Consider the following 14,187-nt stretch of genomic DNA (forward strand, 5'->3'; position numbering starts at 1 on the left):
CAACTTAAGATTCATCAAGGAAGTGAATGACGAAGTGCCTAAATAATGCACAGCCATGGAACATCTTGCCATGTGATTTATGGAAATGCTGTAATAATGCATGTATTATGCTAAGCATTAGAAAGCCCTTTCAAGCACCCACACTCAGCAGCCTGTGTTTCTCTTCCTGTTTTCTTCTGCTCCATGTATTTTTCTTTGCTTCAGACATCCTGGATGGTAAATGTACAGGCATAAAAAATATAGATATATTTTATGGTAATTAATTCTGTCCTATAATATTTGACTTGTATCCCTGCTCAAAGAATAGCATCATTTCATTCCCAGCTTATTGATGCTCGCGTATCTCTTATCAGAAGCGCTGGAGTTGGATGTATGAAGCACCTGGCTGTCATTTCTGGCTGTTACCTAGAAACATCACTCAATTTCCAGTGCTCTCTCTCCCCTTTTACCCACCGAGTCCTTAGGTAAACTGTTTACATTAAAACCTTAACAGTAACCTGCTGGGTTTATCAGGATGGGTGGAGTGGAAGCAAGCATGAAATACATTAATGTATGCTTATTTTATGTCAGCCTCAAACTGCTTGACACAAGGATTAGGCATTCTTTAAGGCTGCAGTACTATAAATTTCTCATCTGGCACTTTGGTTTATAGGGGCCAAGTGGCTGTGGTGATCCTCTATAAACAATGCAGACATTTGGAAGATGAATTTTAATGAGTACTCTCAAAGCTAAGTGCTCACCTCTCTCTTCTACACCTCAAATTTGCCCATTTTTAATTCTTACATCAGAGGGATGGCTTGTTTTTTTGAAATAGTCTACAGTCAGGGTGGATTCTGTCAAACCCAGAGGAAAGGGAACGTAGCACGACACACAGAGATGGGGTTCTCACCTGGCCTTGCTTAAGTGAAGCTTTAAGCTCTCAGCCAAAACACCTGGACTTTTTTAGAGGTGGGATTAGCATTTTGCATTGAGGAATTGTTTCATTTACTTCTGCCTACGCAGGAGACTTCTGTGTTTCTGTCTGCAAAATTTCAACCCTGTTCTAGGAAAGGCTCCAAAGTAAATTGGAGCAGCTTCAGGGGCTGTTTGAAATCGTAGCAGCTGAGGCTGCCCCAGCACTTCATGCTCCTCCACCCTGTGCCTCTGGCACCGCCGCTTTGCAATAAACTCAGATCTTCACCTTCCCAGAGAAAACTCTGCTCTGCATCACTGGTAGGTTTTCCTAGGCTAGAAAGTAGTCCGTCCTGCTTTAAAATAAGCAGGAATGAGAGAATGAGAGCCCGCTGGCTTTGCTGGGAAATGGGCATTTACCAGTTATTGTAACTCAGCGTTACTGTTTATGCTCTGAGGTGTGTAGACTGATGAAATAGGAAGAACATAGCTAGAATAACTGCTCCTGGGAATTGTGCCCATAGATGCGAAGTTAACCATTCCTAAAGCTGCCGAGGACAATTTCCCCAAACTTCCAGCACTGTGCAATTAATCAGACGCCTTCTCTGAGTTTTCCACTTTCCTCAGCTCTAATAAACACTAGTTCCTGCCAGAGGCAGCACAGAGAAATTGATGGATTGATGAAATGATCCAGTACCAGCAAATCTATAGCTGTAAAAATAGCCAGTTATTCTTATCATTTCCTTGTTCTGATACAATTTCCTGCTCTCCCACCAAGCTGCCTTGAAGATTGCCTGGATGACAGGTCTGCTTTGAAGACAGTTATACCCTCTGCAAAGCAATGTACCTCTTCTCTTAGAAATAGCTGTGTTGAAGAGCAGTGACTGGGAGCAGGGTGAGAAGCTGAGCTGATGTCAACAGCCTTTGATCACATTTGGCATGTATCTGGGGTGGGTAGTGCTTGTTCTTAACATTTGTGATTGTATTGCACTGAAGCATAGGAGATGTTCTTTGCTTGAAGAGTTCTACTGTGCCTTCTATAGATGTAGTGATCTGCAGCCTGCTTGGAACAGCTCAGAACAGGGACGTGGGGACCACAGCAGCAAGCCATTCCTAGCTCTGTATACCAGCTAATTTGGGTATGTCTCTGCTCAGCAATGGAGGAAGTTGTGTGAGTTTAACAGGGTTCTGGTAGTGTTGGTTTTTTGTTGTTTTTTGTTTTTTTTCCAAAAGTGGATTAATGAGAGATTGCAACTGCAGCCCTGCTGATGGATCTGAGAGCAGTGATGTCTAGCATGTAGCGGTGGTGAGCAGATGGAGTTGGTTACCCCTTTGGCATGTGCAGCTGTCCTTGGTGTAGGAAGCATGATGGCCTTTAGTACTACCATAAAGACCTTTTGGGATCTATGTGCTACTAGGTGTCTTGGACAGCTGGCCTTTACAAACTGGTCGCCGTCATCAAACCTTGTTAATTTTAGAAGAGCTCAGTTTTAGTCATGCCTAGGTTTTAGATATGGAGAAATGACTGAAATGAAAAGACTAAACTGTGCATGGGTTGGTGTTATTCAAAAGTCTGTTTGCTCATGGGAAATCACTTGGAGAGCCTTGCTTGGTAGTGCTCTAAGTGTCTACACTGAAATACTTGTTCTCATCCAGCACCCTTAAAATTGTGCAGTGCATTCAACACCTACAAGTGTCTGCAAGACAAATATCCTTCAGTCAACAATTCTAGTGAGTCTGATCAGTCATTTCCAGAAGATTGTTTAATAAATATGGATAGAGTCTGTTGTGCTTCTAGTTTTAGAGTCTGGATTTAGATACCTTCATCATAGTACCACAACACCTTATTAGGTGATGATAAATGCTGTAATAGAAGGGATATTCATTCATGTCTTCATGTCAGTTTTGAAGGATGAACAGCTTGTTTTCTAGCTATTGAATACAAATAACACAAGAGACTTCAGCTGTATTTAAAACTTCGGCTGTGTGCAAATTTTCCTTCCTTCACCTACCCCAGCTCAAAATTTATGACCAAATGCCAATTTCCACAGAGGCAGTTCAAGGCAGGGATGTGCTGTACTGAACATGCTCTTCTCTGAAAGTAACCATTATGGAAAGTACTTGGTACAATCTGGTACAGAATACAGCATTTAAATTCACTTCCCCATTCCCTAGTTCCAGAACTTGTCTCGAGCACAGTGTATGACTCTTCTGGTTTACTTTTCCTTGTCCTTTCCACAAGGATCAATTGGACAGAGGAGATAACATACACCAAGAATTTGCTTTTAATACTCTTTTTTTTTTCTGCTCTGTAGATGTGGGGAGAGGAAGAGGCTTTTCAGAAGAAATGCTACAAAATACTGAATGGCCATATTCTTCAATTTGCCAGCCCTGTATTTCTTGTTTGCACTGCTTGTAGTCTCTATAGCTTGTGCTTTGTGTTGGCGGACTTCTTCAGACATAAGAACATAAGGAAATGAATATATATTAAAAAAAAAAAAAAAAAAGGAATGGCTGAAAAGAGCAAATATCTCTGGGCTTCAGTAGATGTGTTCAAACCATCTGCTGTTCACGTTTATCAGTGCTGAAGGTTGCAGTCAAAGTCAATTTGGTGATTAAATAAACTTTAGGCTAGAGATTGCTATGGGGTAAAACAATCTTTATATGTTACTGACCAGTGCCTTTGGTATTCTGTTGCTGCCACAACACAATTAATTATGTGTCAGTTGTAAGTTTTAACCTGTAGCTACCCTTAGGTTTAATGTTTAAAGCTGATAATAAGGTATGAATGAGGCAGTTTAGTTGGCATCAAAGCAAAAGTGGGTTGAAAATGAGAGATGCAAACTTCAGTCAGAAGCACTCAGAGCTCAGCAGGAGCTGAGACCACCTTCATCCTTTCATGGCAAGATCTCTGTGCTTTTTGAAGCACCTATTGAATCGTAAAAAGAGGGAAGGAAGCAGTGGGGTTACTGATCTTCACTGACTTGAAGGACCAAATACTTCATTGCAACTCTGGAAATAACGCTGAGCTGAGAGCTGAAAACGTTCTGGGGTCCGTTTTCCTAGAACAAGGAGTACCAACAGAACAGCCAAACCAAAATATGTCACTTACTTTTTCCTTCCTTCCCAAATACTTTGTTACTGAAAGAATCAATATTATATTCTATTCCTGACTGTTATTGGCTTTTTATAAATATATATTCCTATGTAACTTTAAGCCAACAATAGAACAAAGTCTTAGCTCATCAGTTATGTTAATAACTGCTTCTGAGATGTAGGAGGATGAGCTGATATTGGTAAATTGCTTGGAGATTCGTGGATGTAGCTCCTTATTCTGCTCCCTGTGCTTCAGTTGTAGCAGTTGTCAGCTGCTCTCAGAAGCACGTGGATCCAGTGTACAGCTCTGCACTACTTTGGGGATGAATCAAAACATGACTTTTCAAATGTCATTGAAGTCCACTGTTTGCACAAGAAACAGTCCTCTGCATCACTGCTCAGTGAGCTGTCAGGAAAATTACTACACAGATAATAAATTATAAGATCTGCCACAAAATGCAGCATGCTTGAATAGTTTTCGAAACTATTAATAAATCCTGAGTAGTTGGAACTGTCTCCGTTCTTTCTCACCAGAGACAGCTGATTGAGATGTAGTCAGCACTGAACGGTTTGACTTGGTTGAGTTGCCCTCAGATACGGGCACGTGACTGAAAAAGAGGGAAGAGGAAACTTGAGATTCTAGTGGTCTCATTTCTTGGAAGTTTAAACTTAGGTTTCAGCATGCATCATTTCCCCTGTTTGGGCAGAAAAATGGCCAGGGACAATGCTTCACCTCTGAGGTGAATCACGGTGAGTAGAAGGTATGTGTTTTTCAGGAAGGGTTATTCAAGTTGAAAGTGAGTATTCAAGTCGTAACTGATTACCATTGTTCATATTCTAATCCCAAACTACCAACAAGTGTAAGTGTCCTAAAGTTTTGAGTATGTTTGTGTAGTTACACAGTGACTTGCACTTTGCAGCCTGTTTGGTTTGCATTCTGGGAATGGCTTAATGTTTGTGGACATGGGGAGCAAGCACGCCCTTGGTCCTGCTCCAAGTTCTGCCTGTAAACCAGGTGCTCAGCTGCACTTTAGAGACCTGTAATTCTGTGCTGGGGTCACCAGGACTTCTTGGTTTTAATTGTTCAACTCTGTAATAAAAGAAATAAAACAGATGAGTGTTGCCATGTGGTTTTGAAACGCCTGCATCGGTTGTGTACCTGAGGGTTTTTGCCCTAGACTAACAAATGTCAAAGCAATCTGTTAAGTAAACTTCTGCAAACAAGTCAGTGTTGAATAGCTGGGTTCAGACAGTTGCTTAGAAGCAGGCTAAAGAGATCTGTAGACGTTCTGGTGGTGACCAGTGGTCATGGCAGTGAACACCTACTTGCAGATGGGACAGGAGACTTTTAGAGGAGTAACAACCAATCTAAGTTTTGAACCCCCAAAACTTGTATTACTACACACAATACCTGCAAGGTGAGGGAAAAGGGTTTTTTAATGCAGATGGAAGGACTACTTTTTCTTGTGATTAGCTTTCCTTGTGTCTGATGCTGCTTCCAATTCCCTTCCTTGTGGCCCTGGAAGATGTGCTGTTGGAAGCAGTCTACACAGAGAGGTGGCCTAGATGTTAATGCTTTACTTGTTGCACCTCAAGATTGAAAGATTGCAGCTGAATTTGTGGTTTTGTGTTGAACTACTCTGGACAAGTTTTGTTAGCAACCAATTAAGTTATATTTTTCCAGTAGCTGTACTGCAAGGAAAAAAACAGTGAGGGAGTAAAGTTGCGTTTCTTTTCTTTGTGGAACTTTTAAATAAAATAACGAAATAAAGAGCTTTTATTTCTTTCATGAGGAAAAATGAGACATTTTTACAAAAGACAAGTAGAATTTGATAAAGCCAACTGTAGGTTTCAATTATATATATATTTTTCCTCTCTTCTTCTCCTAAAGGAATTGTTAATGCCATCCTTAATAACATCTAGAGAAAATCATTTGTGCGTGTGAAGGGAAAGTTGTGCTGTGGCTCAATGGAAGTAATCCACAGATCTGTCTGGAAAGGTAATATGGAATTTTTAGATATGTATGTTTTAATTTTTTTCCAGTTGAAATGATTATCACTGTATTTTTGACTGTGCATTCATCTGTTCATGTGCTTTTTACAGCAGGATTTGACTAATGTTTGTGTCAAAGTTCAACACTAAGTGAGTTAGTAACAACTGATGTGGTAGCTCTTGATGGCTTAAAAGGGCATTGAATGCATTCATAAAACATCCTCAGGTTGGCTTTACTTATGTTTTACCACTGTCTGTACCAGGGTTTTGGTGATCCTTTATAGAATCATCATAGAATGGTCTGGGTTGGAAAGGACCTCAAAGATCATCTAGTTTCAACCCCCCTGCCGCGGGAAGGGTTGCCAACCACCAGACCAGGCTGCCCAGATCCTTCCAAAGTGTTGTCTTCCTTCTTCCTTTTCTCCACTTGAATTTGTTAAAAATGAGTAAATAGATGTGTTGCTACAGATAAAGGCAGAAGAAACGTTCTCAACAGTTCTGATTTCTTGCTTGTTGGTAATAGTTATTTAGATAGCTGTGAATATGTAAAATAGAGGAAAGAAGACCATGAATAGATCAAAGTCTCTGTAGGAGCTGAAGAGCAGTAATGACTCGCCACACACACCAGCACTCACAGGAACCAGAAAGCAGATATGGCTTCACACTCAGCATCTGCTTTACAGTGAGACAGAGTTGTCTTCAGTAAAGAAGCAAAACTAACGCTTCTGTGGGACAAGTTGTCACATCCCATATCTGTGACAAAGTTCTCATTTTGGTGGATACTGGGCTACATTGTTCTTGTTCCAGAACTCTCACCTAATTATCTAAACCGGATGCCTTTCTTGTTTTAGATGAAAAGACAAAAAATATTAGTGGTGCAAGTCTTCTCTTTGCTTTCAGCTTAGATAGTTGATCAGTTTTTCTGTTCTCAGCAAAGTTCCCCTTAAAGCACGTATTTTTAGTTGCACAAGCTAAGTAAAACTGGCTGCTCAGCATTCAGCAGGATTTTGGAAAGCTGTATGCACTCTAGGAGTAGCTGCATATTTGATATAACAGAGACTGCGGTAACTGATACTCTCATTGAAGTAGTGCTGGAACATTAGGAGCTGGCCACTCAAATAAATCAGGAAGCAAAATACAGCTTTGTCAATACTGCCTTTTGCCCAGGTCCTATAAATATCTCGCACATGTGAGCAATAACCTTAATGATGCCTATGTAGCTCCTTGTGCCTCATCCTGTAGGTTTGTGTGGGACTGGCAAATGTGAATTCTTCCTGTTTAGATTTGGTAGAGATGAGGGTGATAATATGCAAAGTTTTTCCCATGTTTTCTTTCAGTGCTTAATGTAATTGTTCGTTGCACTATGACAGATCCTCACCACATGTGCATGACAATTTGTTTCACAATAGCATAGTGTAATTGCATCACCAGGTTTTACTGGGTGATGTGAGGTGTCACTACATCAGCTGTGCTCTGTAAAGCCACAAAAATGACCAGAGGGATGGAACACCTCTAAAAGGTAACAGGCTGAGATCTGGGGCTGCCTGGAGGAGAGAGGCCTCTGGGGAGACCTGAGAGTGGTTCCCTCAGTATCTAAAAGGGCTGCAAGAAAGGGGAACAGACTTTTTAACAGGGTCTGTTTGTGAACAGAACAAGGGAAAATGGTTTCAAACTAAAAGAGAGGAGATTTAGATTAGATATAAGGAAGGTGTTTTTTCATATCAGGGTGGTGAGGCATTGGCACAGGTTACTCAGAGAGGTGGTGGGTGGCCATGGAGATACTTAAGGTCAGGCTGGAGGAGCTCTGAGCACCTGCTCAGCTGCAGGTGTTTCTATTCACTGTAGATGTGTCAGACCAGTTGACAGGGTTAAGGTTAAGGGTTCCTTCCAACTCAAATTATTCCATGATAGCATGTAATCCTTGTGAGCAGAAGATGGGGAGTTAAGTAGATTCCACTACTAGGCTTTCATTTTTACTTACTGTTCTGTGCCTCGTGTAGTGATACTATGTCCAATGGAGGCTGAACACCACAGGAAAGAGCAGTGATGTTTGTCTTGCGTGAGACCTTTCAGGCAGGAGTGTGGTGGAGGATGAGACCTATAGAATGCTGCCAGAAACACACTGCTGCTGAAGTATCATTTGCCTTTCTGTGCTGTGCCATACTGATGGGGGGAAATCCAAGCTTGCTTCAGCTGCAGGCATGCCTGTTCAGTTACCTGCCCCAGCCCTGCCTTGATTGCCTTGCCTCAAACACACAGCTGTGCTACTTCACTCTCTCTCTAGGCACCTGAAGATGCAGCCAAGAAAATGTGTTACGTGGCCATGCTGCTGTTGGTTTTCTTTTCTCTTGCCTGTAGTCACGCATGCAATTTCCTTTCCAGCTCCACCCTTACTAAGGGCTGTCCATCACCTTCCCCTCTGCCCACGGGCCTCTGGGACAAAACTCACTGGGCTTGAGGGGATGCTCAGGGGACAGAGTGCAGGTGACTGGGGGGGGGGGGGGGGGGGGGGCTGGGATTTGGAGATTTGGAGGTGGGGAGCGGTGATGGAGAAACAGAGGTATGGGGAATGGTCGTGGAGATGGGGGCTGCTCTGAGAGGAGGCAAACAGCGTGATAGGACGCTGCGGTGAAGGAACCGACGGCTGCCGAGGGGATGCTGCGATAACCGCAGGAGGTGCTGGGAACGGCCCCCACCGGGCCGCGGCGGAGGCGGGGGAAGCGCGCAGGGAGGCGGCGGTGGCACCGCCCCGGGCCGGGGTGGGAGCGGAGCGGAGCGCGGAGGAGGAAGCGGTGCTGGTAGCAACACGTGCCCTACGCTGGGCGAGCAGCGCGGGCGCCGAGAGGTCCGGCTGCAGATGGCCGTGCCCGGCTGGCAGGTAACCCCGTTCGGTCCCGACGCGAGGCTGCGGCTGTTTCTTGTTGTTATCTGCGTGGGGTAAATACAGTGGCTTCTCTTAAAAATCTAAGCCGCTTGTGGGAGCGGGGCTTTATGCTTCTTTTATGGGAATGGGTGGATTTTGCCTGTTTTGCGGCTGGTCGAGTTGTTATAGGACTTTGTTCTTACAGCGCTGAAGTATCCAGGGGGAGTAAGTTTGTGTTCGCGGCTCTGCGCTAACTCCGCTCTTTGCTTTGGCTTTGCAACGTGCAGCTTTGGCGATGCAGTGCAAGAGACTCGGAGCAAAGCGGTCTGGGTCGTGTGAATGTTTGTTATCTGCATAAGAAAGTTGCGCTGAAAAAATGCAAATGCCTTTTAGCCGTTCCCTGATTTGATTCGTCCCATTTGCTAACCGGAAAGGAGTTTAGTTAAGTTTAGGCTGTAGTTAATCAAACCGGTTGGTCAAACAAACAAACCTAAAATAATAAAAAAGGGAAAAAGCGTTCACACCAATACATCAAGGTGGCAAAATTGTGTTAAGGGTATCTTCAAGAGAGGCTTAAGAAGTAAGCCAAAACTCTAAATAAAGACACCCTGCTTGTAACGAGAAATAATCCGTTTTTTCAGCGGTGTTTGCATAGCACAGCTATAGTAACTGGCAGGGAAATGCTTCATGCCCTTAATGTTACGACATTCACTGGAAGCTAAATTACCTTGACGTGACTTTAAGAAAGTGGAAGTTCTCACCTGGATATTTTGGTGCTAATTTTTTGGTGATTGAGCCGTAGAAGTTGTCAGGTACGCTAAAGTAATTTAGGTTGCCTCAGCAATGATCCTATTGAATGGCTGCTTCTGGCTGTCAGGGTGAATGGGAGCATTTGAGTAATAATCCTATTTGTTTGATTTCTTGCTGCTGCTCGCTGCTGTCAGCGAGGCAAAAATGCTTTCAGATGGTGGAGGCTGAGGGTGGATTCAGCATGTGCAGCTCCACTTTGCAATGACTGCAGGAAGAGTTTGAAGAATGTAGTGCAGAAAGGAAAATTTCATTTTAAGATTTTTTTAAAGCACACTTCATTTTCAATAGAGATGGAGGTGTTAGAAGCATCTTTAACTTTGTTGATATTGAAGAAACCATCAAATAGGTTGAATATGTAGGTTATAGAATCACTTGGGTTGGAAGGAACACATAAAGGCCATCTGTTCCAACTCCCCTGCACTGAACAGGGACACCTGTGGATCAATCAGGTTGCTCAGAGCCTGGTTCAGCCTGACATATGCCTGTACATTTGTGTGTATTGAAGCTGTTTATTAAAACCTGAGATGTAACGAGCACCTGCAACTACACTTGGCACAGGTAGGCACCTGAATAGCATGGGGATCCCTAAAAGTGACCCCACTGCACAAGGTGGTAGCAGAGTGTTGGAGGTTGCTTGTGCCCTCAGCTGTGTTAGTTACTACCAAGATTGAATAAGCTTCACTGCAAGGAGCATCAGCTGCAAGACTGGATCAACTTCTTTTTTTTTCCGTGATGTCTTTTGCTTGAGTTTAAGCTGTTTGCCAGGTAACTGCGTTGATGAAATTCCTCTTATTCGAACAGATAATTGTTTATAATACGTGCTCAGGCAAGAATTGTTCCTAAGGATGTTCTGTCTGTGGTGCTGAGGCCCTCTGGGTTTTGGGGCTGTCTATGGCAAACCAGGTTGGGCTGGCATGCAGCCTGCATCCCATGGTTACCCCCACAGAGATTTTTCCAGGCAACATTGTACATCTGTTTGGCTGGTTTGGTTTAAGTCAGAGTGAATTGCTCATCTCCTTGTCTCTGAAGAGGGTTTCTTGCTGTTAGCTGAAGGTTGCCATCAGAGCTCTGCTAGCTGTAGTGAAATTCACGCATGTGTGCAGCAGCTCGAGGTGCTGCCATGACTGGAGAACCTGTCAGTTTCGGTCACTCATCCCTATACTCTGAATTAATTTTAGTGGGGGATTTGAATTTTGGTCTCTCTGAGCGGTCTGTGGAGATGTGGGGCCTTCTAGCTCACTCTGGAGGGAAGAAGGAAGCTTCACCTTGGCGGAGGAGGCCAAAGCATGCTAAATATGCCCTAATTTCCTCTGTACCGGTTCTACCCTTGAGTGGAAAATTGCTCCTGATTTCCTCACATCTAGAGGATTTATGTTGGCATCCTTCCCACGTTCCCATTTTACTTCAAGTTGTGTTTATTAGACAGCATACATGCAATAGAAGCTTGCTTTTAAGTGACAGGACTGCTTTTCCCCAGTCTATTCCTATCCACATTAAGCAGTTAAATGTTCCCCAGGTCCTGGGGGACTGTTTCTCAAAATGAAATTGCTCTTTGCAGGATTATGAGGTTGTCAGAGACACAAGTGCCTCCAACTTGCTTTCAAATTGAGTATCAGCCTAACAGCTGCACCTGAGAGTGCCTGCTGATGCTGTAACAATCAAGTGATGGAAGAAAAGGAGTTATTCGTTTTCGGGCAGTTTGGGTCTCTAAATTTACTCTTTTTTTGAGGGGGGTATCCCATGTCCCACGTAAATGAGAATCCTGAATGAGGGCTGTAGAATCATGTGCTAAGAGAAACTGGGCCAAGTTTCCTGTCCAATTGGCCCAATGATTGATCATCTTATTAAATGCTTGGCAATTTCTCACTTGAAGGAATTAGATGGGTGTAACTACAGGTTTACCAGCATTGCCACAGAGCGGGGTGATTGCTGCGTTGGTGGTTTTGCTCTACCTTAGGCAGCAATTATAAAGAAGTTGTTAATAAAACATTTCATTTGTTAGCTGTGCTCCATCTTCCCTGGGTCTCCAGTACTGTGCAAGTAGTAGGGCACTGTGGATGCACTGTGTGCCTGTCCTGCTCCTAAGGTGAGGAGGACATCACTTCTGAAAGCAAACTGTGCTGTTGCCACCCACGTTACAGCTTGTCTTTCTGTGCTAGGGCAAATACCTTTGCCTGTGTATTTTCATTTGTACTAACTCATCATGTAGCTGTGCTGATGTGAAGCAAGTTCCCGCTAAAAGTATTTGGGAATTACAAGTTCTGTTATTGTTCATTAAAAATGCAGTCCTTAAAACAAGGCAAAACCTCACACAGACAGTTGGAGACAAGCTGAAAACCATTTGACCTGTCTCTTCCACTTTAAAATTGCTCATTATTTCATATAACTCAGAATCTGAAGTGAGAATAAATGGCAAAAGTTCAGTTTTTTTTTTTTTTTTTTTTTTTTTTTTAAATCCTGAGTTTCTTGTCAGTGAAAGGAGATAGTGGTTTACACACATAACTTACCCATGGAACTCATGAGTGTATAGTATTCCTTTTGCTTATTCTAAACTATTTTCTAAACTTTTAAGACAAATCCGTGCAGGAAAGTGTTCTAGAGATGTTAACCTCTAAGCTGCAGATATGATTTCTAGCTGAAGCAGCCCCTAAATGACAGATTTCTGGAAACCAGGAGATTGTTTTGCAGGTGGAGTCTGTATGTCTTGCTGATCTTGTATTCTTTTCTCTGAACATCTGCTTTTGGTCAGAGTTAGAGGCAGCTTATTGGGCTGAAGTGGCACTTGGAGCAATGCAGTCCACTTACATGCTATATGGGATAAAAATTTGGAGAGATTATTTTCAAGTCACCATTACTTTGCCCAAAATATATCCCAACAGGTGAATGTTGGATACAACTTCGATTTTCAAGCTTAGGTGAAATCTGCAGGGGCGTGCATAATACAGTGTCCTTAAATTTTGATCAGTTAGCTGTTTATAACCTTCTGCAAATTAATCTGACATTTTGCAAGGTTGCCCTGCAGCTGCAAAGTTTTGTTTTGTCAATGAAATAATTGAATTATTTTGTGAAAATCAGAAGAATGTTATATTTTTGCTGATGCCACCTTCTGATAAGCACTGCGCCAGGGCTGACAGTGGCAGATTGTGCCTGTGCTTTCCATTGACCTCAGCTGTTGTCTAAGAAAAACAGACCCTTGAGCTGGGAGCCTTCAAGGCATCATGTGGAATTTGTGCTGGAACACTTCCAGCTTGGATGTGCATGTTTCCAGCCTCCCTGTCGCCAGAGAGAACCCCACTTGTGTAGGTGGGGTGCATGGGGCGGCTGCCTTTGGTCTCACAGCATTGCTTGGTGGTAATGCTTTCTTATAGTCCTTAACTGCGAGTAGTTAAATGCTTTCTTTTGGTTTCTTGGTTAATGCTTCGAGAGTTGAGTTAGACTGATGCAGAGGATGACTTTTCTGCTTGCCACGTTGGTGCTTGTTTCGTATGTATTTACACAGATGCTCCTTGCTAGCTTGTTTTCACGTTCTGACAAGAGCAATTTGCTAAAATGCCAGTAAGATAGTGACATAGATTTTAAAATCTTTTTGTTGTTATTTTGTTTACCTTCTAGATCGAGGGGGGGGGGGGGGGGAAGCATTCGTCTCCTTCCTTTCTGGAAAATACTTGTACCCTTGACCATTCTTCCTGTTACCCACTCCTAACAGCTCCATTTGTATATTGCAAAGTAAATTCTGCTTCAGCGAAGTCTTTAGGTTGATACAGCCTTCATTGTTTCAGAAATTCTTGGAATTGGGTGGCTTTGCTGCCTTAAAATCAGAGATAAAATCTAATTTAGAGGGAGTTCCAGCTCCGTATAATGCGATAAATTAAAAGATAAAATCTCTGTGGGATTTTCTAGCAAGTGCTTTTATTCCTTTTTTGCTCTTAAATATAGAACTGCTCAGGAACGAAGTTTTAGCTGGGATATGGCATGTAATCTAGGTTTTTTGGTAATCTCTTTACAGAGATGAGTGAAAATGAGATGGCTATTACAACTTAAGCAGGCATTTGTTTGTAATGTCACTGATGTGGAAGTGGTAATGATTTGGAGCTGTTGGTGAGGACTGGCAGAATTTCTCAACTCACATTACCATGGCTGTGATTTTTTTTTCTTTTTTAAACCTGGCTTATTTGGCTTTAAGTGGGAAGGGGTGATGGTGCTTTCTGCACTGAAATTTTATTGCAGACCAGTTCCCCTGAACGTCAAGCCCTGTTGCATCTGATTTTTTTTTTGACAAATTCAAATGAAAATATCCACATAAATTGAAGTAACACAACTCAGTTCTTTATCACTGCTTTCAAGTGGAATGTTTTCTGGCATCTTCCCTCATGGGAAACATCTGCAGAAGCAAATGACAAATCATTAATGTTAATTCAATAGCCAGCTTTGTTCCAGGTTTCTTGTACTTGGAAACAATTAACTGTAGAGTTTTGTTTTGCCCCGTTTTCTTTTTTCTTTTTTTAAATACAAGTATTTGATCTCTTATGCTAGTG

General features: G+C 42.6%; 1 protein-coding gene across 3 annotated transcripts in view; it reads left to right on the forward strand.

The window, feature by feature from the left end:
* Window positions 1-14,187, forward strand: part of MCTP2 (multiple C2 and transmembrane domain containing 2) — a 258,369-nt gene that overhangs the window by 135,881 nt on the left and 108,301 nt on the right. For 2 of the 3 annotated variants that reach the window (XM_042876283.1, XM_042876284.1), the window contains one exon: window positions 5,879-5,986. The gene's annotated coding sequence lies outside the window, so the exon portion shown is untranslated. Of the gene's footprint in view, window positions 1-5,878; window positions 5,987-8,776; window positions 8,858-14,187 lie in introns of those variants that run through there. The other variant, XM_042876285.1, reaches the window with a different exon arrangement.

The sequence above is a fragment of the Lagopus leucura genome, unplaced genomic scaffold, assembly GCF_019238085.1.
Source record: "Lagopus leucura isolate 7727_CA_CO unplaced genomic scaffold, USGS_WTPT01 Super-Scaffold_100015, whole genome shotgun sequence".
Classification (NCBI taxonomy): domain Eukaryota; kingdom Metazoa; phylum Chordata; class Aves; order Galliformes; family Phasianidae; genus Lagopus; species Lagopus leucura.